Source organism: Macrobrachium rosenbergii, chromosome 39 (genome assembly GCF_040412425.1).
Source record: "Macrobrachium rosenbergii isolate ZJJX-2024 chromosome 39, ASM4041242v1, whole genome shotgun sequence".
Taxonomy (NCBI): domain Eukaryota; kingdom Metazoa; phylum Arthropoda; class Malacostraca; order Decapoda; family Palaemonidae; genus Macrobrachium; species Macrobrachium rosenbergii.
The window spans coordinates 20,762,224-20,773,193 of record NC_089779.1 but is presented as its reverse complement, the minus strand read 5'-3'; the positions used below and the strand labels follow the sequence as shown (position 1 = coordinate 20,773,193).

General features: G+C 48.4%; 1 pseudogene; it reads left to right on the top strand.

Annotated features, from left to right (window-relative positions):
- Positions 1-840: 840 nt before the first annotated feature.
- LOC136825823 (piggyBac transposable element-derived protein 3-like) lies at positions 841-8,452 on the top strand (annotated as a pseudogene).
- Positions 8,453-10,970: the final 2,518 nt, after the last annotated feature.

Below are 10,970 nucleotides of genomic sequence, written 5' to 3'. Positions count from 1 at the left end.
AGAGATAGTGTCATGGACATAGAAGCCTACTGGTGCGGGGCCCCTGGGTGTTTTGGATGCTGCTACCATGGCGGCCTGTGAGGGTGGCCGCTGCCTCCCCTGTTTCTTGGAGGGGAGAAAAGGCAGGGGGCTTCACAATTTCAGGCAGCTTTCCTGAACCCCTGGTGGTAATAGCAAAGCCCCAGCCTCTCCTTCTTTTGCTGGTGGGGTGGCCTCATCCTGTCAACGACATTGACGCCCTCTGTGGTGGGGTCCTCCGGCTGGAGGCAGTTGATGGGGTGTGCGGGCATGGACGCCTGCTTCGCCGCCCTCGTGGAATCCGTCAGCTGCTGCGCCACCCTGATCAGGTCCTCTACCGGCAGGGTGTATGGTTCTATGATCTCCCCACGGACCTCTGGAAGTAGCTGCTGCAGGAGGATCTCCCTCGACAGGCTGATCTCTTTGCGCCTGCCGCTGCTGTCAGTCTCGGGGAGGAGGAGGAGGTCCTGGAGGGCATGCCACGTTTCCAAAAGGTTTGTGTCCTGCCAGGGGTTGATGGCGAGGTCGAGGGCGCAGGCGGCTCTCTCGGAGATCGGCAGGAAGCAGGTCTCGACGAGAGTGGCCTTTAACTCCTGGAAGGTGGCAGGGCTCGATGTTGTCATCACCCATGGGGTGACCTTCTTGCATATCTCCTCCGGGAGGGCATTGATGGCGATGTCCTCCTTCAACACCTCGTCGGTAAGGCCTGCCACCCTAAATTGCCCCTCGACCCTGTAGAGCCAGGACGCTGGGTTCTGATGGGTGAATGGCAGCAGTTTTATGCTGAGGGCCGCCCTTGGTTGGTTCGTCAGGAGGGGCATCATGCGGGGAGCAGGTACCAGCGTGGAGGAGCTTATCGGGATGTCTGTGTCCATGCTCATTCCGTGCTCTCACTTGGAGTGTGGGGAAACACTCTTGGGAGCGTGGTGTGGGGGTCCACTAATGACGGTGGTGATTTGCCGACAAGGGTCGGTAACTCCCGAACGCTTTGTTAGAGCGCTGTAGTTAGTCCGTTAGGGCGTGGGTTGGTTCATCGGGCCAAGACTAAGTCGCCTTTTGGGTCCGTTAATGGCTCTGGGAACCACTCCGGTGCAAAATAATGAGCAGGAAGACAAGTACTGCTAGTTTATTGATGAAGCAACCCGCTTATAAAGCGGCGTGCGGACATCTGCGTATAACGCAGAGACCGCGGGTACAAAAATTTACAGGTGACCTAAGGTCAAACTATTTCTCTGCACAAAACAGGACAGGCATATACAGAAAACAATGATTAACAATGACTGGTTAGACATAAAAATACTCTGTCACATATACGTGGTGCAAGATCAAATGAACAGATAATAAATATACAATTCATAATAAGGATAATAATATTGTGTCCATCTGACCTTAGGTCGCACATGAAGGCACTGCAGAAAACAGGATGTGCATTACAGAGAACCCGTTGAGGGGACTTTACAATTGCACTTGCCGGACGGGTTATGAACCGTTCATAACAGACATACCCGTGCCCTGTCTTGCGTAGGATGCGTATGTGAACCCCGGAAACCTGACACAGCCCCCCCAAGTAGGAAGGCATGTTAGCAACTTTGATTGGTAAGGTTTGGGGGGTTTTCTTCAACGGAGGGCTAACAGCGCAACGTGATTGGTTAGATAAGTTGTAAACTCCCCGCTAAGCGGGTTTTCTGTGGTGAACCGCCCGTTTTCTACGATAATGCTCCTACGAGATTGGGTCAGGCAAAATTAGCCATATTTTTCCTGTGTAAAAATGTATCTACTACTAATTCATTTGTATCTGTTTTCTTTGCACATGTGTTAGAATGTTGTTATGTCAATTCTTGTTAACTTACCTTTTATGTTACTTGTATATATCCATTATAATTAATACCGAGAGTAATTGACCTTGGGTCACCTGAATTCTATTGTATTCCTCTGCGTGACGTCCGCACTCCGCTTTATAAGCGTTCTGAATAAACTAGCAGTACTCATTCTCCTGCTCATTATTTTGCACCTCTTATAGTGGTGACCCCTGGAGTGGTTTCCGGAGCCATTAGCGGACTCATACGGCAACCTAGTCTTGGCTTCATGAACTACCCCACGCCCCTAACGGCCTAAAAACGGCGCTTTAACAAAGTGTTTGGGCGTGCTGACTCTCATCGGCAGATCACCAGCGTCATTAGCAGACCCACACGGCATGCTCTCCCAAGTGCATATTGACGCGGCAATAGTGAGTATGAACGCGGACATTTCCTCCCACATACAGTTAACTGCAAACTTCGCGGACTCAGATATCTCCCTCGCGCCCTCCCCCGCGCCAAGGCTCACGTGCTCCTCCACGCCGCTACCCGCTCCCCATGTGCTGCCCTTCCTGACGGAACAGACTAAGTCCGCCCTCACCATAAAGCTGCCGCCCTTCACGCACAGCAACCCATCATCATGGCCCTACAGGGTCGAGGGGCAGTTCAGGCTGGCGGGACTTACCAACAGGGTGTTGCAAGCAGACACCGTGATAAACACCCTCCCGGAGGAGGTCTACAGGAAGCTCATCCCGTGGGTGTCTGCCGCACGCCCCGTCACCTACCAGCATCTGAAAACCTCTCTCGTCGAGACCTGCTCCCTGCCGATCTCCGAGAGGGCCGCCTGCTCCCTTGACCTCGTCAACAAGCCTTGGCATGACCAGAATCTCCTGGAAACTTGGGGCATGATCCAGTACCTCCTCACCCTTCCCGAGATGGACAGCAGCGGCAGGCAGTCGGAGATTAGCCTATTAAGGGAGATCTTCCTCCGTCAGCTCCTCCCGGAGGTCCGAACCCAGATCCTCAAGCCCTACACAATGCCGCTCGAGGACCTGATCAGGACGGTGCAGCAGCTGACGGACTCCACAAGGGCAGCGAAGCAGGCATCCACGCCCACACACCCCATCAGCTCCCTCCAGCCGGAGAATAACGCGGAGGAGGAGATAAACGCCGTCACCAGGAGGCAGCCAGCATACCACTACAAGAAACATCCACCAGGGCTTTGCTACTACCACCAGCGGTATGGCAAGGATGCCCGGAACTGCCAACCCTCCTGCTCTTTCGCCCATCCAAAAAACGGAGGAGGCGGCAGCCAACAGAACTGGCCGCCATGGCAGCAGAGGAACACAGGAGCCCAAGACCATTAGGCTTCTATGTCCGCAACACTGTCTCCGGCAGGATGTTGTTTGTCGACACTGGGGCCGTTCGGTCAGTGTTCCCGCCATCCAGAGAGGACCGCAAAAGCCCGCCGGACCCGGCTGCCTTCCTGACAGCCGCCAACGGTTCCCCCATCCTCTCCCATGGCACCAGGCTCCTGTCAATCTCCATCCTTGGCCGGAGGTACACGTGGAACTTCATTGTCGCGGACGTGAGGACCCCACTTCTGGGCGCGGATTTCCTCGCCCACTTTGGGCTGGCAGTCAACATCGGTCACAAGCATCTATTGGACACCAACTCCTGCCAGTCCCTCCCCCTGCCGATGAGCCCCAGCACGCCCACCATCTGCTCCGTCACCCCACACAAGTATGCCCAGCTACTGAAGGAGTTCCCCGATGTTTTCAAGCCCAAACTGCACCAGGTACCCGGGGCCCCTGCAAAGCATGGAATCTACCACCACATTAAGACGAAGGGCCCCCAACGCACGCAAAGTTCGGGAGGCTTCCCCCTCGGCGCCTTCAGGAGGCCAAGGACGCTTTTGCCGAGATGGAGCGAATGGGCATATGCAGGAAGGCCTCCAGCCCGTGGGCCTCTCCCCTCCACATGATGCAGAAACCGGACGGCTCCTGGAGACCCTGCGGCGACTACAGGCGGCTCAACCTCGCAACTGAACCGATCACTACCCCCTACCTAACATGCAAGATCTCACAGCCTCCTTTCACGGGGCCAAAATATTCTCTAAACTAGACCTTTTAAAATCATACTTCCAGGTACCAGTTGCTCAAGTGGACATCCCCAAAACCACCTTCATCATGCCCTTCGGGTCCTACATCTTCGCCTCCTCCACCTTCGGCCTGAGGAACGCGGGGGCAACCTTCCAGAGGCTGATGGACAGCATCCTGGCAGACCTGAACCTCTGTGTCTGTTATGCAGACAACATTCTAATTTTTTCCAGATCCCCCAAAGAGCACCTGCGACACATCCGAACGGTCCTGCAGCGCCTGCAGGAGAACAGCCTCTTCATCAGGTTCAATAAATGCGCCTTCAGCATCGAAAAAGCTGACTTCCTGGGCCACAAGATATCCCCAGAGGGCGTCCGTCCAATCGCATCAAAGGTTGCAGCCGTCTCCAGGTTCCCCACCCCTACTTCTGTCAAGGCCACACAAGAATTCCTCGGGATGGTCAACTACTACAGAAGGTTCATCCCCGGGGTAGCACACACCATGGCCCCCCTGACGGAGATCGTGAAGGGCCACCCAAAGTCCTTAGTTTGGGACCCGACCAGCAGCAGGCCTTCTCCCTGACAAAGGCCGCCCTCACCGAGGCAACTGCCTTGGCCCACCAGGACCCCAACGGCCCCCTTCAGCTGATGACGGATGCCAGCAACGTCACCTGTGGGGCCATCCTGGAGCAGATTGTCGCCGGAGCCACCCAGCCCATCACCTTCTTCAGCAAAAAGTTCAGCCAGCGGAGTCCCACTACAGCACCTTCGACAGGGAACTCTGCACAGTGTATCAAGTGGTACGTCACTTCAAGTTCCTCCTGGAGGGTACACCATTCACAATCTGGACGGACCACCAGCCACTGGTCCACGCCTTCACAAAGCAGGGGGATGCATGGTTTTCCAGGCAGCAGCAGCATCTCGTGGCCATCGCGGAGTTCACCTGCACAATCAAGTACTTCCCCGGCAGGAAGAACCCTGTAGCAGACGCCCTCTCCAGGATCGAGCTCAACGCGGTGCAGCTCGGGATCAACTACGAGGACCTCGCCCGGGAGCAGACCACCGACCCAGAGACTCCAGCCTACCGCACTGCCATCACATCACCTCCCTCAAGTGGAAGGACGTGCCCCTCACCCCCGGGGGTCAACACTGCTGTGCAACGTAAGCACCGGCCAATCTCGTCCTCTGGTACCCGCCTCCCGCCGCCGTCTGGTGTTCGACGTCACCCACGGGCTGTCCCACCCCTCCGGCAGGACGACAGCCAAGCTGCTGGCAGAGAAGTTCGTCTGGCATGGTATGTGGAAGGACGTGATGGCCTGGGCGAGACAGTGCATCCGGTGCCAAACCAGCAAGATAGGGCATCACACTGAGGCAGGGGTAAGCGAGTTTCCCCAGCCAGGGAGGCAGTTTGGACACATCCACGTAGACGTGGTAGGCCCCCTTCCCCCATCAGGCGGGACCAGATACCTCCTGACGATTGTCAACCGCTCAACCAGGTGGCCTGAAGCGACGCCCATGCAGGAAGCCACCACCAGTGCGTGCGCCGAGGCCCTTCTCTCCAGCTGGATCAGCCGGTTCGGTGTCCCGGACCACATAACCACCGACAGTGGCCCTGCCTTCCTGTCCGAGCTGTGGTCCGCCCTGGCACGCCTGCTGCGGGCCTGAAGGCGTCCCTCATGGCCCGCTGCACTGCCGAGGATTGGAAGTACCAGCTGCCTTGGGTCCTCCTCGGACTGAGGACCGCCCCCAGAGCCAGCAGCGACCCATCCGCAGCAGAGAAAGTCTGTGGGGAGCCCCACGTAGTCCCGGGCAAACTCATCACGGGAGATTGCCACAACCCGTCAGTCCAGAGGCTTCACGACATAGTTGGGAAGTTCGCCCCTTGTCAGCAGACGTATACCGATAAGTCAGCAACCTTCACGCCTCCCGGCCTGTCCTCCACCACCCACATCTTCGTCAGGAACGACGCCGTCCTCCCTCCACTAACCAGGCCCTACAGAGGGCCCTTACGCGCAGTCGAGCGGAACACCAAAGCATTCTGCCTCACCCTACATGGGAAGGATGACTGGGTGTCAGTCGACCGTCTCAGGCCCACCCTGTTGGAGGATGCCGCAGACGATACCATGCAGCTGAGCCACCCCAAGAGGAAGTTGCGTGGCTGCCCCCGGAAGCACCCAGCCAGCGCCACAGCCAGCCACTCCCACTCACACCACACCCGCCAGCTGACTTCGCGGAGCCACAGCACTCTCCAACGGCCCAGCAGATACCTGGTTTAATCAGACGTTACCCACGTCGGGGGCGGGGGGAGTATTTGTAAAGTCCCCGCTAAGCGGGTTTTCTATGGTGAACTGCCCGTTTTCTACATTAACATTCCTACGAGATTAGGTCAAGCAAAATTAGCCATATTTCTCCTGTATCTACTACTAATTCATTTGTATCTGTTTTCTTTGCACATGTGTCAGAATGTTATGTCAATTCTTGTTAACTTAACTTTTATGTTACTTGTATTTATCCATTATAATTAATACCAAGAGTAATTGACCTCGGGTCACCTGAATTCTATTGTATTCCTCTGTGTGACGTCTGCACGCTGCTTTATAAGCGGCCTGCGTTCTGAATAACTAGCAGTGCTCGTTCTCCTGCTCATTATATTGCACCTTTCATAAAGTGTTTGCGGGGGTTAGCCCCCCCAATCTCCGAGTTTCCTCAGTAAGGGAGTGAGGTATGAACCAATGGCTCCCCAACAAGTGTTCGGGAGGACAGGAGTAATGGGAGGGTTTGTCTGTGTCGGCTCATTCAATGTTCTTGTTTGTTTTCTGTTTATTTAGGGGTTTCTCATGTCTGGGTGCCGTAAAAAGTAATTTTTGGCCCGTTTCTCATGCCTCTTCGTCTACCCCACCCATAACCCCGCTTTCCCTTGGTGTCCCCTAAATGGTAGGGTAGAAACAAGCGGGTGAGCCGTTACATACCCAAATAACACTGTCCCGGTGGTATACCCCACCCATAACCCTGCATTCCCATCGGGTCCCCTAGCTTGTTGGTTGGGAGGGAGCAGATCACCTGTCCCCAGGGTATACCCCACCCACAACCCCGCTTTCCCATCGGATCCCCTACCTTGTTGGGTGGCCTTCAGGGGTTAATTACAGGTTAATTACATTCGTGCAACAAAAATTGAAGGTAAATCCATAATTAGCAACCAAAAAACTGTAGAAAAACGTTAAGTTAGAAGGTAGTCGCCGCTGCGGAGCTACTACTTAGTTCTACCGTTACATATCACATATATACAAGACTATGTGAACTTTTTACAAAATGAATATATACAAGACTATGTGAACTTCTTACAAAATGACTTTTTTTGGCCTGTCAGGCATACCTGTGACTTTATATAAGGGGACTGATTTGTCCTCTTCGTCAGCACCAGATATTTATGAGGATACATATTAAAACAGTGCATTTTTGTGTGTTTTTGTTTCTTTTATTTGCTGTAGGGTATTATATGAAAATTGTAAATGGAAGATATGGTAGCATAACCTAACCTAACCTAAAGAAGCCTAGCTAAGCCAAATTTCCCCTAACCTAACCTAATATAACCTAGCTTAGCCTAAATTATCCAAGCTAAACTAAACTAACCAAAACTACACCAACCTAACCTCTGAACCACACCCAAACTAACCTAACCAAGCCTAACCTAATATAACATTTTTTTTTACTTTGACCCCTGTTATCTTTTGCTTATTTTACCTTCATATAATTTGCTGCAGTTGATATCAATTAAAAAGAATTATGTTTCAGTTTCAATAGAAGTAGATAGAATATTTTAGGATGTTTTTCTCCAACTATTTTTTAGAATTGATTGTAGAACAGTGCAACCTTTACTCCATTCAAGATAATGCGAATAAACTTTTAGAGTTGAATCAAGAAGAGCTAGAACAATGGCTAGGAACTCTCTGTATATGCCAATAAGTAAAATTCCCAATACCAGGCTTCACTGGTCAGGGGGATGGATGAGACAGTGGCTTCAGTAATGAGTAGGGATAGGTGGGAATAAATCAAAGCAAACATACATCTTGTTGACAATACAACTAACGACAACACTGACAAATTATTCAAAGTTAGACCACTTTGTTGGTCATCTGAGAGCAGAATTTCAGAGGGTACCTATGATAGAAAACCTTTGTGTAGATGAGCAGGTGGTCCCCTTCAAAGGACGTTCATCAATGAAGCAGTATAATAAAAAAAAAAAAACACCTAAATGGGGGTATAAAATATTCATTTTAGCTGATAGCAAAGGGATGGTGTATGACTTTATGCCATACACTGGCAAAATAGAACCTGTGAACAAGCCTGATGTTCCGGACCTCAAAGCAAGTTCAAATTCAGTTCTTCATCTTGCTGAAAGTATGCCTTGCATGAAGAAACACAAATTGTATTTTGACAGTTGGTTTACTTCACTACCTCTCATTGAACATCTTGCTTCTAGGGGATATGGTGCTGTGGCACAGTGCAACAAAGTACCAGGTTTAGCATTCAAGTCAGATAAACAGCTCATAACAAAAGTTCGGGGTTCTTATGATGAATGGGATGCTAATATTGGAGACGCTACCATTTTAGTTGTATAGTGGTTAGACACAAAGTCAGTATGCTTAGTGTCATCTTTTTCAACATCATGGCCAGTACATAAGTGTGCTAGATATGACAAGAAGATCAAAGATACTGTTGAGGTTCCAAGACCCTTTATGGTCACAGATTACAACAAAGACACGGGAGGCGTGAGTTAATGACCAATTAATTTCTTACTGTAGGATGGCCTTTAGAGCAAAGATATAGGCTACTATCATAGATTAATTCTTCACTTGATAGATATGACTGTAGTACAATGTTGGCTATTGTACAGACGCTCGGCAATTGAATTAGTTCCTAACAGTACACAGAACACACTCTGTGAGTTCAAGATCAGATTTTCCAAATCCCTGATGTATAGTGGAAAGGACATAACAAAAAAAAAAAGAGGAAGGCCTTCAGTTTCTGTAGAAGCTACTTTTGCCAAGAAGAAGAAAAAAGGTAAAGCAACTAAGAAAATTCCGTGGGACATGTAAACTGCCTGGGTGTAAGGGGAAAGTAAGCATGTATTGCATCAAGTGTGAAGTACACTTGTGCTGCGATGCTAAGAGGGACTGTTTCCTTGATTTCCATACCAAATAAAGGAATAGCCTCTCAAGATTTTTTTTTTTTTTTTTTTTTTTTTTTGTGGGGGCGTCAGTACCATTACGTATTTTTTGGAAGTTATGATAATAGAAAGAATATTTCTTTAATTTTGTCTCCATGCAGTCATGCGCCTGAGAGGACTTTTTAGTACCCTTTTATAAAAAACTTTATTATGAATAAATATATTGAAATTTTGTGATTAACTGTTTATATCTGGCCCCTAGTAAGTAAGAAAAATGTAGTTTAGATTTTTTTTTTAAATCGGAAAAAATTCGGGCAGTAAAGGGTTAATAATGCCAAGGAACCTACATTAATAGTAGGTGACTTTAATACCCACATCCCGATGTGGGACTGTAATTGTACAGACTCAAATAGAGCAGGAATGCCATTTGGACTCACTTCGGCTCCTTTAACTTTTGTTAGGTTTAATGTTACAAATTCTTGGAGACATAGAAAATGTTACAGTTTACTTAGATGATGTTATCATTTTTAGTAAAGATTTAGAAATTAACCTCAAAACTTTAGAAATAGTCATAGAACGATTAAGAATAGCAGGACTAAAAATCAAATTAAAGAAATGTCAATTCTTAATGAAATCTTTGGAATACTTAGGTCATGTAATGAGTGAAGATGGACTACGCATGCAAGGTAAAGGCAATAGTTGAATATCCAGCTCTCACACATTTGAAAGCATTGAGACGATTCCTAGGAATGGTAGGTTACTATAGACCTTTTATTAAGGGTTTTGCTACGATAGCCAAAACCATTAACAGAATTAACAAAGAAGGATGTCAAATATGAATGGAATAATGAGCAAGAGACAGCCTTCCAAACGCTAAAGAGTAAAATGACAAGGAATCCTGTATTAGTCTACCCAGATTTCTCCAAAGACCTTTACTTAGCCTGTGATGCCTCAAGTACAGGTCTGGGAGCTGTATTACTACAAAAGGACAAACTAGAATGAGGGCAGTATATTGTGCCAGTAGAGTCTTAAACCCAGCAGAAAGAAATTATAGTACTACAGAAAGAGTATGTTTAGCATTATACTGGGGATTAAAGAAATTTAGACACATACTTCTAGGTCATAAAGTCAATGTACTTACTGATCACAAACCCATTTGTGATTTGTTTAAAAAGAGAACTTTTACAAATAACATGAAGTTCAATAGACGGTTCATTAGTGTGTTAGAATTTGCTCCAGAATTCAGATATATCCCAGTGAAATTTAATACACTAGCAGATGCATTATCCAGATCCCAAGAAGAAACAGAGAAATCCAGTACCACTAATACCTTTTGTTTTAGCTGTCAAGTAGTAGACTTAGACTTTAGAAAGAGTAAAAATACAACAAGGAAATTATGCAGAAATCAGACAGATAACAGGACAGTTAATGACAGATGAATCTTTAAGACCCGATTTCTTATTAATAAATGGTTTGTTGTATAAAAGGCCAACAGAGAAGAATGGTTGTTCTCGTCTGTACATCCCAAAAACACTAATCGGAGAAGTTTTAGGACTAACCCACTCATATAAGTTAGCAGGACATCCAGGAATTAAAAAGACAAGCAGAATCATAACCAGAAATTATTTTTGGCCACATTAGAGTGACGGTGCCAAAAACTTTGTACAGAACTGTGTAGTTTGTAATAGAAATAAGGGTAACGTAAAGCCAAAGGCTCCACTTGAAAAATATCCATCAATTAAATCCATTCCAGATCGTTAGTATGGATTTTTCAGGTCCATTTCCTACCACTATTAGAGGGAATATAAACAGATACTAGTCTTTCTAGACTATCTAACCAGATATGTAGAAATTGTATCAGTAAGAAATAGAGATGCAATTACAGTAGCAG